The sequence below is a fragment of the Vespa crabro genome, chromosome 2 (assembly GCF_910589235.1).
Source record: "Vespa crabro chromosome 2, iyVesCrab1.2, whole genome shotgun sequence".
Classification (NCBI taxonomy): Eukaryota; Metazoa; Arthropoda; class Insecta; order Hymenoptera; family Vespidae; genus Vespa; species Vespa crabro.
Window position 1 is genome coordinate 10,481,108 of NC_060956.1, and position 6,891 is coordinate 10,487,998.

Here is a 6,891-nt window from a genome sequence, read left to right on the forward strand (position 1 = left end):
ATACCAATCAATCGAAGAAAAATATATATTTACCTAGATGTTCCGTTTTAAATAGCACACCCTCTATATATTCCAAGTATCAGCGATGAGTATCAGCGATGAAGTAAAATCTTATTTGGATATTAATCATGCGAATACACAGCGACTAATACATATATATACATAAAAAGTGTATATATATACATATATATACATAAAGTACGATACGTACGTAGAACTCGGTCCATGAAATGTAGCACGATGTACGATACTTACGGATAAGAATATAATTTCCTATAGTTATTTTCTTTCTCTCTAAATTCGTTATGGCCTCTTTATTGCGATAACGGTACACACCTTCTCGGTCGTACGCGTATGCGGTAGCCTGCAGCGAAGATCGTTTATGTTTCCAGGTAAAGCATCTTATATAAGTAGTAGCGTGCACGAAAGAGCCCATGGAAACGGATAATTCGAAAGTTACTGATTTATGAAACGTTTGAAACAAGAGGATCCACTGTCTATTCGTTTTACGCCAACTGAACGGTCACTAAGCTTATTAAATTCACTATATTCTTTTAGATAATAAAAGTTAACGCGCTCATGGTCCTGCTAATGAAATTGAAGCAAAGCAGAAATACGTGAAATATTACAAAATATTACAAAGCAATTGACAAGAATATAACATCGTTATTCTTTCATGTGCTCTCACATAATCACGCTAATTGCATTAGATATATTATATATACTGTCTCTATTATTATTATTATTATTAGTATTAGTATTATTATTATTGTTATTATTGTTGTTATATTATCATTATAATAAAATTTACTTTTCACATAATCGTAAGATATATATAAATGCACTTTTGTATATTTATAAGGTGTTAATCATTTTATTACGAATATGAAATAATTATTTAATATTATTCGAAGATCAATTAAATATCTATTATGTCCTTACAGAATACAATATTTTCAATCCTTAAATGCATGTAAAGAGAAAGAGATAAAGAAAAAGAGAGATAACGAAAGAGAGAGAGAGAGAGAGAGAGAGAGAGAGAGAGAGAGAGAGAGAGAGAGAGAGAGAGAGAGAGAGAGAGAGAGAGAGATAGAAAGAGAGAAAGAAATATTTTTTGTTGTTGTCTTTTTTCTTCTTTTCTTTGTTGATGATGAATGACTAACTACACACAATCAATACTACTTTTAATTTTATAACATTTGTTATCAAAAAAAAAAAAAAAAAAAAAAAAAAAAAAGAGAAGGTGAGGGAAGAATAGAGAAAGGAAATTATTACATTACAAAATATTATACATATATCAACTCTATCGAGTAAAGTCGGTAAAACTCGTTTATTTAGTTAGCTAGAACGGGATTTGGCCTGACTTTCAGTGTCGACATATAAAAGAGAAAAAGAGGGAGTAGCAGAGCGGCGTGTTCATTCAGTACCGAACGTAGGAGTTTCTAGACGAGAGTTAGACTAAACAAAGGAGTTAGGTCAGATTTAAACACGACCATAAGCGAACATTACCAATGCCTATTCCACTCGCTTTGAGTATGTAAGAGACCGGTCGGAGAGTTAGCATAGAAAGCTCGATATCTTTTATTCCTCTTTCTCTCTCTCTCTCTCTCTCTCTCTCTTTGTCTTTTTTCTTAAACATGTAATACGCAACCATAGTGTAATAGTTTATAGTTACGAGGATTTGCACTATGCACGACTTGCCCTTCGATGCCATTCTTGCATATAAGTACACATATATATCGCGACTATATACATATGTATGCTACACACACACACACACAGGAGTAGGCAATATGTAAAAAACGTATTTTTAACTAACATCTAGAAACTGCCATAACGTGTATTAAATGCAACCGGCTTTCGTAATATCTTCGGCGCCGAGGCCCGATATTATAGCGTGAATCCTAATGGAAAAGTTCCTGTCCCATGAAATATCGTCTACCTTTTTCTATTTTTCTTCTTTTTTCTCCTTTCTTTTTTAATCTTTTTCCTTTTTCCTGTTTCTTTTCATCGTTTACTGTAAGACGAGTTTACATTCTCGCCGTTTGATTTCTACGAAAAGATCTTTTTATTTTCTTTCTGCAATCATCTCGTCGTTTTCTTTTCCACCTATATTCATGGTGTGTCGTAAGTCAGGATGAAAGTATTAAAACGCTTCGAGTTATCGCTTCTATGAGTGTGCTATAGTCGAACGATTCACGATGCAACTACGAATAATAACATAATAATATTGAGTGACACGATAGACTGACAAACTTGCGTTTTCTATGTATGTATATATATATGTTGCAGATATATGACAAGCAATAAATCTATAGGTTCTATTTGTTTGTATTTCAAAATATACATATATATATATATACATATATATTTTATACATTCATATTTCAAAACGTATACAATATTATATACGTGTTAATCATTTTCACAAATATATCAATTAAACATAGTTATTCCTAATGCATACAAAAATTGCAGTTTTATATAAAAATTGTTTTCCTAATTATTCACTTAAATAACGTTCGCATTTAAATATTAGTAGCTTGAAATAGATAACAATTTAAAGAACCAGGAAACACTTCATTCGAAGATTAAATTTTCAACATTAAACGAATGAGAGGTGGAGAGTGGGGAGTTGGGGAGCACAGAAAAGAAGATAAATAATAGTGGTAAGAAAAAGGCGAGGCGATAAACGAGTACCATGGTTAAGAAGTTTCGCACGATAAATCTCCTTGAATTTCCAGAGATTTAGCTTGGACGATTCAGTAAGGACCCTTCGTCGCTTTTATGATACTACAAATCTTTCTTGTTTTCTTTTTCTTTTTCTGTCCTCTCTCTCTCTCTTTTTCTCTCTCTATCTCTCTCTTTTCCTCTCTTAGCTATTGGTGTATCCGTTACCATCAGAAACTTCTACATGATGTGAGAAGATACTCTCATAAATTGGCACGAAGGGACGAGTAGTACCAAGTTTGATGCTTATAACGAGGGGTGGTTCTCTCTCTCTCTCTCTCCCCCCCCTCTCTCTCTCTCTCTCTCTCTCTCTCTCTCTTTCTTCCCTCTCCCTGTACTTAAGCGATCGGACACGCGAGCGAGATTCGTACTGCACGCGTCACTCGAATCGGTAACTCTTAATTAAAAGCATTTCAATTAAATTCGTACCGACAGATGCGGGATCGGAATACGAAACGGATTGTTAGCATACTCATTAATGAATGAATCGTTGAGCAAAGAGAACGCCCTTGGATTATTCGTAAAAAGAAACTGAAGAAGATAAAAAAAAGGAGAAAAAGAGAATAAGTACATAAGATATTATTATTATATATAGCTAATATCGCCTGATATTGATACAAAAATAAAACAAATAATATTAAATAAAAATTATAATTAAATTATATTGTAAAATATCATTTGAGAAGTTGTAATTTTTAATGATTTATATTTCTCAACGATTTGTTGTAAGAATTTTATTTATATTTTCATTTTTTATTCATTGATACGGATTATTCTGATCAGCGAAAAGATTAATAAATAAAGAAGAAAATATATTTAATACTTTAATGCTTTCTCTCTCTCTCTCTCTCTCTCTCTCTCTCTCTCTCTCTCTCTCTCTCTCTCTCTTTGTCTCTTTTTCAAATATCTTATATCTATTTCATTTTCATCTACTTTTCTAATTTTTGTTGGAAAAGTAAGATGTGAAACTAAAGCTTTCTCTCTTTATTTAGTATCTAATATCTGTTTCTTTTTCATATACCCTTCTAATCTTTTTTCTTTAAGAGAAAGGTAGAGAGAGAATGTATGCCGATCAAATATAAATACGTAACACAATGGCTCGCTATACGATAATTGAACATATGTGTTCATGCTTCTCTCTTCTTCTCTCTTTCTTTGTCTCCTTCTCTTTATCTCGTTCTTTCAACCCTTTCGATTTCATTTCAAGCAGTTAAGTTTCTTTGTTCGTACGAGTGGTTGACTTTGTTGAGTAGGACGACCATTCGTCTATTGTTTTCCATGAGGTAGGTTGGTGGAGGAGGGTCGTGATCGTTTTACGAGCCATTACGAGACGACGGCTATGATGATGACGAACTTTACCGCTTGTCGAAACTCTTTCGTGAGCTATTACGTCGTAACGCGGCGAGCTCCACTGTTGTTGTTGTTGTAATTAAACGATTAGAGAAAAAATATTTAATGTTACGAAAGAATATCGAGAGTTAGGTAATATTAGCCTACGTTACGCTTCACTTAAACGCTTTGAATGGGCCTTAAAAACGTTCTACATTATCCCATTATCTAAGATATCTATAAGAATTGGATATTGTTAACATTTTTATGTTGTAGCCTGTTCATACGTTACATAAAAAGTAAAGGAGAACGAATTATTAAATATTGTATATCTTATTACGAAAGTATGTTAGAATAAAAATAGAAATTCTTTTGATCTAAAGAATAATAATGAATTTTTTCTATAATTTTAACTTGTATATATCTAATTAAAAATATTAAAATGATATATATATATATATATATAGATTTTAAAATGAGTAATTTAAAATGAATAATATTAAAAATGAATAATTTATCAAAAATGACAAAATTTAATATTAAATATAATATAATATATAAAGAAAAACAAAGTTTATCCTTTGTTCTGTTGCAACAGAACAAAGGATAAACGATTGGTTAAGTTTTTTCAATTTTTCGATTAAGGTCAGTCTTCTAATCAGTGAGAAATACCAATCGTTCGTCCTCGTCTAAACGCAGAAAGATTTGTGGCAATGTGTAACTTGAAAATAACTGTAAGCAACGACCGCAAAGATCAGGGTCGTAGTTAACTGACTCCCTCATGAAGGACGTTTTTACGTTCATAAAGTAGGTGTTCTGTTCTTTAATAAAGAAAGATCGTGGTTGTCCGAAGAAGTCGAAGAAGATGAAGACGAAGATGAAGATGAAGACGAAGAAAAAAATAAGAAAACGACGAAGACGAAGAATAAAAAAATGAAGGAAAAGAAGATGGAGAAGAAGAGGGAGAAGAAGAAAGATGAGGAGGGTGAGGATGAAGCTCGTAATACGGAGATATAACGTGACTGACGTCTTTGTGTGTTCCGTTGTGTTTCCTACGGACAGGCCAACACACCATGTATCCCGGAGTACAGCATACGGTGCAATGCGTATGCTGTTACATACGTCATGCTCGCGTTTATTTCGAGAGAGAGAAGATCGAGAGGCTGGACCCATGCCGTGGTTGATCCTTAAGCTTCCCTCACAATCGTTCGTTTATCTTGATTTGTATTTTATAAGAAAACAACTTCCTTCGAGTTATCTCAAGCATTACATTTTAATAAGGTTTAAAAATTCATTATCAAGTATTGTTAATAAAGTTAAAAACATGTTTGTTAGATATGCATTCTTTTGATATAATGAGTAATTATGAAAATGTTTTATAAAATACTGTTGTCAGATGATTAATAAAATTATTTACGTAGATCGAGATATGATAATTATTTCCTCGTTTACATGTTAATTAAAGAATAACAAAAAAGAAGTTCCCTCGCAAGTCAATCGATGTTTCACGTTCAATTTCTTCGATTAATTCCACGATTATCTCTTTTAACAAGGAGTTATTATTATATCTAATCTTACGTAATATTTTACAAAGATGTGTGTGTGTGTGTGTGTGTAAGAGAGACAGAGAAATAAATTCGTACGCAAAGGAGATACTCGCCAGATCGAATTTAAAATGCAGAAGCTCTCGAAACGTTCTTGATTCAAGGCAAATGATTACGTATGGATAGATGACACGATAAGGATGAAATAATTTTCGATTTAAATGCCTCGTGATGTCGTTCTAACGAAGGTCTTTTTCCAACGCCATTTTACTTACATTGATATAATTCATCGATTTAATGTGTATATTATATGTGTGTATATAAGTATTTATATATATATATATATATATATATATATATATATATATGTATGTATATATGTATGTACGTACATATATATACATAAGGACTGCGAATTTCGTTTCAACATAATAAAGATGTTATCTCGACGTCTTTTTACTTCGATATATCGATCGATATATCGAGAGCAAACTCGTCAACTGCCGGGAAAGTTCGAGCGACGCGACGTCTAGAATACATTAATTTTAGTCAGACAATGTTCCTGCTAAGTGAGATAAGGCACGAGTTCGTTGTAGGCTCTGTGAAGTTAGCTTTAAGTTTGCTGTGTACGGGGCGGTAAGTCGAATATGCATTTTTTAACGGTGAAACTGTAAATACGCTGCCGTGTAAGAGAGCGGATACGCTCGGTAGTCTTCTTTGCTCGCAAAAGCTCGTCGAAATATTACCAACGTTCCGAAGAGAAATATACTTGCAAAAAGACAACCATTTTCTAAGATCTATGCCGCCTAGAAAGAAAGAAAGAAAAAAAGAAAGACTTCTTTTTCTTTTCCTTTTATTTCTTTCTTTCTTTACTCTTTTTAAAGTCAACATTGTCGTTTCGTTCAGCATTTCGGAAAGTAGATACAAACAAAATAGGAGAATAGTTGAAATGCAAATTCGTAAGGCGTAATACGCTCTTCTGAAATTTAGATCTACATTTAACTTATCTTATCTTCGACCTTCTGAATGTTTTCCCCTTACATGCAAATGTCGATGTTGCGGAAGAAAGAGAGAAGGATAGAAAAAGAGAGAAAAAAAGGAAATGAGAGAATGAACTTACATTAGAAACGTTCCGAAATTTACGTCGTCTTTTGGTCCTTGACACAACGGTTCCCTTTCATCCCGTAGATCTTAGATATCCTATCGGTAGTTACGAGTAACTACGAATCCTCATCTGTTGATTCGTTTCGAGTTTCTTTTCTACAAACGTATAGTGTCAATTCATTTC

The 6,891-nt window shown here is 32.8% G+C and overlaps 1 protein-coding gene and 1 long non-coding RNA gene across 3 annotated transcripts in view; one reads left to right on the top strand and one right to left on the bottom strand.

Annotated features, from left to right (window-relative positions):
* LOC124421754 (signal-induced proliferation-associated 1-like protein 2) overlaps positions 1-6,891 on the bottom strand; it is a 76,361-nt gene that overhangs the window by 40,556 nt on the left and 28,914 nt on the right. The gene's annotated exons all lie outside the window — the stretch shown is intronic.
* Positions 6,173-6,891, top strand: part of LOC124421755 — a 7,971-nt gene continuing 7,252 nt past the window's right edge. Inside the window, exon 1 of the long non-coding RNA XR_006941722.1 lies at positions 6,173-6,239. This is a non-coding gene — a long non-coding RNA (uncharacterized LOC124421755). The remainder of the gene's footprint in view (positions 6,240-6,891) is intronic.